Source organism: Dioscorea cayenensis, unplaced genomic scaffold (assembly GCF_009730915.1).
Source record: "Dioscorea cayenensis subsp. rotundata cultivar TDr96_F1 unplaced genomic scaffold, TDr96_F1_v2_PseudoChromosome.rev07_lg8_w22 25.fasta BLBR01001904.1, whole genome shotgun sequence".
Lineage (NCBI taxonomy): Eukaryota > Viridiplantae > Streptophyta > Magnoliopsida > Dioscoreales > Dioscoreaceae > Dioscorea > Dioscorea cayenensis.
The window spans coordinates 14,009-25,662 of record NW_024088295.1 but is presented as its reverse complement, the minus strand read 5'-3'; the positions used below and the strand labels follow the sequence as shown (position 1 = coordinate 25,662).

General features: G+C 28.7%; 1 long non-coding RNA gene and 1 pseudogene across 1 annotated transcript; both read left to right on the top strand.

Annotated features, from left to right (window-relative positions):
- The first annotated feature begins 5,630 nt into the window (after positions 1-5,630).
- Positions 5,631-9,058, top strand: LOC120257140 (annotated as a pseudogene).
- Positions 9,059-9,143: 85 nt separating this feature from the next.
- LOC120257141 lies at positions 9,144-9,790 on the top strand. Its single transcript, XR_005535542.1, has 2 exons — positions 9,144-9,340; positions 9,565-9,790. It is a non-coding gene; the product is annotated as an uncharacterized LOC120257141 (long non-coding RNA).
- The last annotated feature ends 1,864 nt before the right edge of the window (positions 9,791-11,654 follow it).

Below are 11,654 nucleotides of genomic sequence, written 5' to 3'. Positions count from 1 at the left end.
CAGTTACGTATTGCTGTCTTCAATTATCTCACTCTCTCTCAAATCTCAAACCCAGTTCAAAACTATTTGTGCATCTCTTTTTCCTTATTTTATTTTATTTTTTTAGACTTGGAGCTTATAGATATTCTTTCCATATGGATTTAGTAGGTTTAATATTTTTCCAAATATAAGAATTCACAAAATCATTATATAAAAAAAAGTTATTTTTCTTCTTGTAAACAGGGAAGTAAATATAATTTTTTTATGAGGATATATTAGTAATTATTCATATTTACAAGCAATTTTCTAATAAAATAAAAATTAAATGGAGAAAAATATTTTGTAGAAATATCATGAGAGCGTCCTAATTAAATGATATATGCACTTTAAGGTTTATGATGAAATTAAAAAGTAAACTTGTTAGTTAATCAAGATTAATTAGAATAAACCCAAAACACAATCTTTAAATTATAAATTTAATCATATATATATCTTAGAAATTAATTAACTAATAAAGTTTATTCCTACAACTAAATAATGGTTGTTATCATGCTCTTTAAAGTAGATTTTTCTTCTTATTATTATTTTCTTCCTTATTGATCAGACATTTTAAGTTTAATAAAAGTTCAATGGAAAGTTTCAAGATAAAAAAAAAAATAGAGATATACACAATAAATTTAATATAAATTTAGAAAAAAATTGACCTAGAAGCCCTTAGACATTTACAAACTGACACGAAGGTCTTCTTACATTTGCTATTTAAAATTGTTTTAATCAATCTCTTTTTAATTTTTGTAATATAAAAAAACACCCTTGATTTTTTTTTTAATCGCGCTCTTTTTTTCTTTTTTCTTTAAATACTCCTCTTGTTCTTCTCATTTTTCTTCTTGATCATGCTCTCCTTTATGTTGTTATTTTTTTTAATACATTTAAATATTTTCTTTGTCTTTCTTGTTCATGTTTTTCCTTTTCTTTGTTTATGTTGTATTTATTCTAGAGCTTTACTAACAATACTCATTTTTTCTTTTATATGAGTTAGAATGACATAGTCCAAAGATGAGGAATAGAAATTAGTGTAAGTCTAACAAGCAGTTCATCTAACAAGAATGAATTAGAATAGCTAGTGACTTTAACTAACCAATTAATAAAAGAATATAAACAACAAAATAATAAATATGAGCTAATGGGTCTAATAATGATGGATCAAATTAAGTAACTAGTGGTTTTAACTGGTCAGGTAATGACGAAATATGAAGAACTAAGGGAGAAATATTAACTAGTGGATTTAATAAAAATGAATTAAACTTAACAATTGACCCTCACCAACTAGGTAATTAAGGAATATGAACATGTAAAGAATATGAGAATTTTTTTTTAAGATTTAAAATTATGAAAGTCTCGGTTCAAAATATATAAAAATTTAAGTTTAAGCAAATTATATTGAATAAGACAATAGCTTAAGATATTAGACTACCCTGCCTATACCAATTAAACAAACATTCGACCATACGCAAAGAGGCCGAGAACCAACTTCTCCTAACTAATGATTGAGACATAACAGAGTAGAAAACGCACGTGAAATAATTGGTATCCACGTCATAAAACAAAACACACACACTGGAGTTTCAATCAACTAATTATAGTTTAAATGTCCATACTTATTAGTAGCATGAATAGACAGATAAATAATAAATATGAACAACTAATGAAGAAATATGAACATGATGGATCTACCAAGAAGGTTGGCTCTAATCTTATCAAATAACAAGTGAGGAAAACAAGATATATAAAAATGAAAAAATTCATTTATTACTTATGTACGTTTAATCAAAATTTCAAATATATTAAAAAAACATGGGTAGTGGAATAATTGCTTTATTTTTCATACTAATCATACATATATGCTCAATTATACTCAAACAAATAAAGCTACTAGCCTTATCTAAAAACTCTTTTTTATATATTCAAATTGTGTGTGTTAAAAAATTAACCTAACAAGATTCTAAATTTTAAGAGCAATTTACAATTTTTACTAATAAATTTAACCAATAATTATCAAAGAATCCTCCCTCTACCTCAAATTCAATAAATTCAATAAATTAATTTATATGATGCGGAGAGAAACAACTAAAAAGTTCTTTAATCATTCAATATCACTACAATTTAATGAAACCATGAAGGATTTGTCCTTTTTAATGACATAAATGAGAGTAAATGTATTCATTCAATGTTTTTATTTCCTTGGTTCTTTTGGTGGAGAAAATTATTGTTTTTTTTTCCTTTTCATATGGATGATAACAAAGAAATCGAAAGAAAAAAAAAAAATCACAGGTCAAGATCACTATCTAGAGGCATTTAATGAGGGAAAATGATAGATTTTAATAAATTGAATGGTTGATGTCTCATATTATTTCTAAGTAGTAGTGGGGACATTCCTTTCAAAACAATATAAGACAAATGATATAACTTCTTAGTCATAACTTCACAAAATTAATGCACATTTTTATTTCCCTTATTCTTTCATATATTTATACAAAATATTCTTATGGTTAAGATCTTCTTAAAACACATTATGGTTAAATTCACCATGTATTCATTAAGAAATATATAGATAGTATCTGGGATATACAAGAATAAAATTATTTTAATCTTTTTTATATTTAACCTTATATCAATTTAATCCATATAAGAGGTGATATTAATTTAATACCTTTTAATTTAAAAAAAATAACATTTCTTAGAAAAATGTTTGAAAAACATAAAAATTGTACATATACTCCCAGAATATTTATATTTATATTTGTAGCATGATAAACATATTTACTTGTATATCCCCATAAACCATTTACATTGTATATGTCTAAAGGTTTTAAAAAGCTCTAACAATGTCTACAAAAAAATGGACAAAGAAGGATAAAGAAGAAAATTATCGAGTTTTTATACATGCTCCTAAAATTTTAGATCAACTATTTTGTAAAATGATACTTTGACATTTTATAGTGTACTCAAACAGTTAATTATGGTTGACTTTATATACTTTAACAAGAGGAATATTCATGCAAACAAACAATAATATCTTATAAAGATTTTATTAGATTTTTTTTAAAAAAAAGATGTATATATATATAATTAAAAAAAGCCAAAACATAAATTAGCCATCGATTAATAAAAAACCAAAAGATCCTAAAGGGGCCATTTGATTTGCATATGAGTATAACACAATTCAAATTGTTGAATAACAATACAAATAATACTTGTATGCTTTATGCTTTATGTTTGATGTTGAATGGATGGTACAGTATTTTTAAGCTATTTACTGTTTGAATGTTTGATTCACATGAGTACAAGGAAAAACAAACAAGGTTATAATTTCAGGGAACATATATAATATATAAATTGTGTGAAGGGGGTTAATTTAGATAAAAGTTTCATTTTCAAGGGACCTTCAAACAAGAGTGACATATATCTGCCCATAAACTATGATGGAAGGCATTAAATGTTTTGGAGTCTAATATCCAAAATCTTATTCAATATGCTCCACATATTCTTACCATCTCTCCTCAAAACAAGGATCTCATTTGTGAGATTAGTTAGGTAGGTTCATTGCTGATTTTCCAAGGCTTTCTAGCCTCTAAATATTTTTATTTTGGACCATTGAGAGATATGTATATATATAGCAAAAGGACAAACAACTTAATGAAGTCTCTTGATGGTTCATTACTTATTTATATTTGTTGAAAATTTGTCCTTGAATTTTATTTATTGGTTGGTTTTCAATATTTTTCTACCTAAAGTGAAAGCTAATTTGAAACCAAAATTCATGTCAAAATGGGCAAATAATTTTACCAATGAATAACTATTGCTAGTATCAGTATGCTTTCATTAATGGAGGGAGAGTTTATTATTATTAATTAATTAATTAAAAATATGGACAAATTACTTTAAAATAAATATGTTATAAGTTTTTGGACTCTAAAATTAAGAATGATAAATATATTTTGACTTCGAATAAATTTCGTATTTTCTTCTTTGGTATTGTATTCACTTATAATTGATAATACATCATTATCAACTACACCAATTTTATAAAATCTTTCTCTCTCAAAAAATAGGATAAGGTTGAGCTCTCAATGTTATCTATAATTTTTAGATATAACTTTTATTTAATAAAATTTCAGTTCAAGTGTATTTTTCATTTATATATTTTTCCTCAATATTCATTTTTATTGTTATTTTTTTCTTAGTTTAATATATGTGGAACATATAATAATTTTATTCACTTTCTCTATTTTAATTTTTAAAATTTTTAAAAACAGCTAGCTTATAAGATGCAAAATTAAGTGAGTTAGGTTATATCATAGTCTACTTTTTTTTTTTCCAAAATTTTAATATCAATCAAAAGAAAAATAATAGTATATTTGATTTACATTAAACACCATATTAAATATTTTGAAAAAAAAATTAATTACCGTGACAATAGGTAAATTTTAGTGCAATTAAGTTTTATGCAGAAAATTGAGGTTTCTGCTCCGTTCCAATAAATAAATAAATAAATAATAAAAAATTAAAATAAATATAAAAAACTCTAAACCCTTAAAAAGGAAAAAAAAAAGTAAAAAAAGGAAGGAATTTCATAAACATTCTATTTGCCTTGTAAATCACTTGTTATATTTCATGATTACTTAAATCCAATGCAAAATCCATTCCTCTTTAAAGAAACCAAAACCTCCTCAGACAAATTAAATTTACTTCTATACCCCTATTTAACCAAGTGTTAATACATACCTTGAGATCCTCGACAAAAATAGTTTATTTACTTGTAACACACCATCTTGTGTCGATATTCCTTGAAATCAAAGATTTTAACATAACTTTCCAAGATAAATAAATATGAGTTCATAATTTTTGTAATTTATTAACAAAATATAGACAATCCACTTGTTAGAATGATGCACAAATGTGAAATTATTAAATCAATAATATAATTTTATCTCTCATCCTTCAAATTCACACAAATATTCTGCGTATGCGTATGAACTCAATACTAATAGACTAAAAAGTCATTGATATAATTTTTATATATTATTGTCACATATATTCGATACTTCAACTTATTTTTTTTAAATAATCCTTTATTAAAAAAAAATACTATTTTAACTGTCAGTATGAATACACTTAATAAATAAATAAATAAATAAATAAATAAAACCAAATATGATTGATTTTTACAATAGCTAGATGCACATAATTATTACCCATTTATGACATAGGGGTAAATTCGTAATCTCTAAATTTTTAAAGACAAAAAAAAAACACTATCAACAACAGCAAACACTACACTTATGCATGCCATATAAAAAATCCAACACAAAACCCAAAAAACATTTCCAAAAGAAAAAGAAAAATAAAGAAAAAGAAAATAAAAGCAAAACATCATCTCTCTCTCTCTCTCTCTCTTTTATCTTTTTCTTTAACTGCTTTTTCCACTCCCTGACTGTCTCAAGAGAAGACCAAATGTAATGATAATAATAATAATAAAAATAAATAATTTTTAATTAAAATAAATAAATAAATAAATAAATAAGAGTAGTACATCCAACTGCCCGCGGGCAGAAGAACACTGTCTCTTGACCCGGGCAGCAGCTCTTCTTCAATCTTTTTATCCATTTTTTCACCCCATAAAAATCCAATTTTTATCTCAGAAATCAACAGTATAAGAGTGAGTGAGTGAGCGTGTTAGAGAGAGAGAGAGAGAGAGAGAGAGAGAGAGAGAGGAAGAGTTTTGCATACTTTATTCTCTTCAAATTTTGCTCTTTGATTCACTGAGGTTTGGCACAACTGAGCCTTCTTCTTCTTCTTGTCTTCTCTTCTTTTCTCTCTTTGTTGCCTGCTTGCCTGCCCACATTGCAGTGGTTTCATCAAAATCTTAGCTTTGGTACTCACTAGTGCATTAGAGTCTTGAATCGGTTTGGAAAAGAGGAAAAAGGAGCAATTTTGATGATGGGTATGTGAGAAAGATCCAATCTTTGTAGCAAACGCAGGAGAAGGGAAAGAAGAGACATTTGTGAGCTGTATGAAGTTTGTTTGGAACAATGAGAGATGAGAATCTGAAGAAAAGCAAGGTTTTTTATTTGATTTTTTTTTTTAATTTTTTTAATCTAAGTTTTTTTTTTTGTTTGGTTTATTGCTTTGGTTGTGATTCTTTTGATTGTTTTTGGATTTGCAGCTCTCATGGTCAAAAAGTTTGGTGAGGAAATGGTTCAATATCAAGAGCAAAGCTCAGGATTTTTATGCTGATTATTCAGTTGGGAGAGGTCTGTGTCTCTTCAAGATTTATTCTTTTTTCTTTCCTTTTTTTCCTTTTCTTTGTTTTTTTGATTCCTAATCATAAATTAAACAACAACCAAAAGAGAAAAATGCATGAGTTTGTTGAAGATGATGAAATGAAAGAAGTAAATCACAGTGTTCTTTATCCTTCTTTTCCTTGAACTTTGTGTGTGTGTCTCTGTGTTCTTTTTTTTCAGCAGGGGATGAAGAATGGAGGACCAGTTTCTCAGAGATGGAGTCATGCACAGTTAAGAAAAGCAAAATAGGTTACTGTGCTAACAGACTCTCTCTCTCTCTCTCTCTCTCTCTCTCTCTCAGAGTCTTTGCAGCTTTGGACCACTCTTTAATAGCAACCTTCTCTGTTTGTTTTTATCTTTACCAAATTATCAATTCTGAATTTGTTTTTTCAAATCTCTGTTCATCAGAGAGATTTCTGAAGAAAAAACCAGATCGGTTACGAGGAAAGTTTACTAATCATGATTCAGTAGTTCAAGTTACAGAACCCAAGATTATCGGTATTTTTTTACTGACCTTCTTCTATTTGTATATTATTGAATCTAATTCAAATTCCTGCTTTTTTTCTTGTGATTTGATAGTTTCAATTTTATTTTCTTTGTTATTCCTTAGGATTTTTTTGTTGCAATCTTGGAATGTTGGTGGGAAATCTCCACCAAGTTATATGAATCTTGAGGATTGGCTTCATGCTTCACCACCTGCAGATATATATGTTTTTGGGGGTACACTTTTTGTGTGTTTTGAATTTTCCATGATAAAAAAATTTCACATTCTCAATGGGAGTTGTGTTCTTTTTCGGCTTTTTAGATTCCAAGAGATTGTTCCTCTGAATGCCGGGAATGTCCTGGGTGCCGAAGACAATGGCCCGGCGAAGAAATGGGTGGCTCTTATTAGAAAAACTTTGAATAATCTTCCTGGTGGTAGTAACAATGGAGGTTATCAAACACCATCTCCGGTGCCTGATCCGATTGTGGAGCTAGATGATGATTTTGAAGGATCGTCTACAAGGCAGAAGGCGTCGTCTTTCTTTCACCGTCATTCGTTTCAGTCTCTAAGCCGGAGTTTAAGAAGGGATGAAGATATGTTAGCTCAACAGCCTAGACTTGATCGCCGGTACAGCGTTTGTGATCGAGTAAGCTTTGGGAGAAGACCGAGTGATTATGATTCCACTTATCGATGGGGAGGCTCGTCTGATGATGACAACATCAGTGCTGATTCGCCGAGCACGGCTGCCTTCTCGCCAATGTCATATGGCTTTGGTTCATCCTTAACTACGGAAGGAACTGATGTATCAGGACGATCAAGGTAACTATGCACACTTTACTGATTTCATTCTAAGCTTTCAATTGATGCCCATGCTGAAATTTGTGTTGATTTCAGATATTGTTTAGTAGCAAGCAAGCAAATGGTCGGAATATTCCTGACGGTGTGGGTGCGCAGCGAAATTAGAGATGATATAAAGAACATGAAAGTCTCTTGTGTTGGTAGAGGATTGATGGGGTATCTTGGCAACAAAGTAAAAACTTTGTCTAAGTTTAAATTTCATAAATTGAGCAAAGAATGAATTTTTCGGGGATATTATTGTGAAGTTCTTGCACACAGGGTTCAATCTCCATCAGCATGTCTTTACACCAAACAAGCTTTTGCTTCATATGTAGCCATTTGACGTCAGGGCAAAAGGAAGGCGATGAACTACGAAGAAATTCTGATGTCTTTGAGATTCTGAGAAAGACTAGATTCCCAAGAGTTCATGGAATTTGCGACGAAAAGTCACCTGAAACTATCCTTGAGCATGAGTAAGTGTGTACATGCTTTGCTTTTACTGCTGGGAAATGTTAAGTAACACATTCATCCTTATTTCAGTAGGATCATATGGCTTGGCGATTTGAATTACCGAATTGCTCTTTCGTACCGTTCTGTGAAGGCACTTGTTGAGATGCGCAATTGGAGAGCATTGTTGGAAAAGGATCAGGTGGTTTATCATACCATCCTCCGAATTCTTTTCTTCGATTTTTAATCAATGAAACAAACATAGCATGGATACTAAACTTTTGTCTTCTTAATGAACAGCTTAGGATAGAGCAACGGAGTGGCCGTGTCTTTCGGGGCTGGAGTGAAGGAAGAATCTATTTTCCACCAACATATAAGTATTCGAATAACTCAGATCGGTACACCGGTGATGAAATGCACCCAAAAGAGAAACGCCGGACACCTGCTTGGTAAAACAAGCTGAAACTATTTGATATATTGCGAAGAATTCATCCTTTGAATTTTAACTTTTTTATGATCTTTAGGTGTGATCGAATTCTATGGTACGGCAATGGCCTGAATCAGTTATCCTATGTTCGGGGAGAATCAAGGTTCCTCCCGACCATAGGCCGGTTTACAGCATTTTTTTCAGCAGAGGTTGAACTTGTAAATCCAAACCTAATCAAAAAAACATGGTTTGCTCAAGTGCTCGAGTGGAGGTCGAAGAGCTTTTACCGTATTCTCACGGCTACGCCGAGCTCAGCTTCTTTTGATCAAGTTACTACATTTCTTTCACCAATTAACTAACAGGTTTCCTATAAAGAGCTCGGCTATTCGTTTTTTCCCTTATACTGTGAGTGATACAACCAACATTACATTGTCTAAATTACTTCCTATTATTTCAATCAAAAACTGATCTATTCAGTTCTTTAGTGACAGAAACCGAAGAATGAAGAGAATATTCGTCAACGTCTAATTAACAAGGCAAACACTCTTATCGCCTTTTTTCCATTTCGATGTTCTTATTCTTTTGCTGTATATTAACAATATACGTCTTTCTTGGATCGAAACAGGGAAGAATCACTGCAGTTTTGCTACTAACAACAGGTTTAGAAGAATGGAATGTTTATAGAATAAACAATTGATCGAAGAAATCATGACACTACTTGTAAAAACACGAAAAAGAAAAAGCGAATGCGCCGTACCGACGACAACGATGAATATAAAGAATCAAGTAGATGTCAACAATTTATCAGAAATTAGTTTCCAAGTATGATTCTTTCCTTTCTTTTTAGTTTGAGATATCATGTGCATAGTTCTTTACTGTTTTATATAAATTGGAGGGAAGAGTGTGAGCTATCATATGAAAGTTCAGAGCATGTCTTGTGACTTATGATTATAACTGCAAAGAAAAAAAAAAAAGAAAAGAAAAAAAGAAGAATTGAATTCCATAATGTTTTATTCTTTCTTTTTTGGGTGGAAATAATTATAAAGAGCATGAAGAAAACAGGATTGGAAAAGGACACTGAAGGATCTGAAAAAGTAATTTGAGCTTCATGAAAAGAATGGATTGATGAAAGTTTGCTGTGTGTTTTGTCAGGAGGAGGTTGGTGTTGTGTTTTTGTGTCTCTGTTTGAAGAAAAGATCAATTGGTTTTTTGTGAGAATGAAACAGTTCATTAACTGCAATTTATCATAAATTATACAAATAGTTTCATATATATATATATAGTCTTTTTTGGACATTGTGAGTTATGAACTTTTAAAATAAATTTATGTCTTGAAGATAAGGTTATAAATGTTATTATTATTATATTTATACATTTAATAAAGATTTTTCAGAATAAAAATTTTAAGGAGTTTAAGGGATAAAAAGGCTTGCCAATAAAATAATTCATTGATTTAATACATTCTAAAAATTAGAAAAAGAATTACTGATATATACCTTTATAATATAATAATAGCTTATATATGTACAAGTTTCCTCAAGTACTTCAATTATATAAGTATTTTTCCCAATTCTATATATATATATATATATATATATATATATGTACACAACCCTACCCAATCCTTTATGCTTTTTATGTAATATATAAAATTACCAAATACCAATTTAAGATTAGTGAAAGTCCACAGTTTGCTAGTGATATGTACCTTAATATACTTTTTTTATTAACAAAAAAGGAAAAAAAACAAATTGTGGAATATCTAATATTATTCAAAGTTATAAATATTTCACATTTCTTTAATAATAAAATTACCTAAATTATATTTTTGATATTATATAAAAAATTGCAACATTTGCATGAATAATATATATGTATAAAGATGTGATGGTAAGATGTCAAAGTCTTGGATAGAGATCAACTGTCTTATCATGATAGACACTGTGACCATATTATTGGTTTTTACTTCAAAAATAGAGTACAATGTTTATGTCATTAGTCACACAAAATAAAAAAAGATTGAAAGAAGTCATCTTTACACATATCAAACATATTTACATTATATTAACAATGTCAGAAACAGAAACTTCTTACACTATCACATCCTTCTTCAATCACTTTCTTTTCTCTCTTTCTCTTGCCTATATATATATATATATTATTATTAATTTTATATACATATATTCTGAATTTTTATTTCTTTATTCCAAAAAGAAATTAATACTGTGCAAATGCATTACAATTATCAAACGAAGTATATATTATTATATTTTATAATAGCAATTTTTTTTGGGTATTATTTAAATAACTTCTGATAAAATTTAACCTTTGTAAAATATTATATTGTAATATATTTTTCTTAAAATTTAAAGAATATGGTAGATATATTAATTTAATTACCATAAATTTGATAATTTTCCAATATAACTTCAAAACATAAAATTTTTCATTTGCCTCTTGAGCAGCACAAATCTATTGATTTTGACCATTTTACCCACCCTCATATACTATAAATTAAGTGTTTTTTAGCCTAAAAAAATGAATAATTACAAAATAAGCAATGAAAATGTAAAATCAATACAAATGATACAGCATGTTGATAAATACAATTTAAAAAAAATCATTTAAATGTTTTCTTCAAAAATTAAAGACTGAAAAATATAAAAAAAATTCAGAGGGACTGGTTGGCAAAGTTATGAACTTCTAGGGACTTATAAGTAACTTTTCCCCTATTATTGATTCACTGGCATGTATTTTATTCAAAAACAAACAAATAAATAAATAAATAAATCTTAACTGATATTTTTAGATTTAAAAACAAAAACATAAAATAAAAATAAAAATAAAACAAAACAGTAGCACGTATGATTGATAAGAACATTGCTGTTCATGCGTTCGTTATGGGAACTTGTGGCAATTTGCGTGTGCAGAGAAAGTTTTGCAGAAGAAAAACTTATTACCACACCATCAAAATCACCACCTCTTTTTCAATCCTACCAATATTTTTATTCTCTTCATTTTAGTTTCAATAATATAACCAAACCAATGATCAAACTTTTGATTTCTAGTCATTGACTCTTATCTCAACAAACCCTAACCCTAACCCTAACCCTAACCCTAGAATGACTTTTTATCA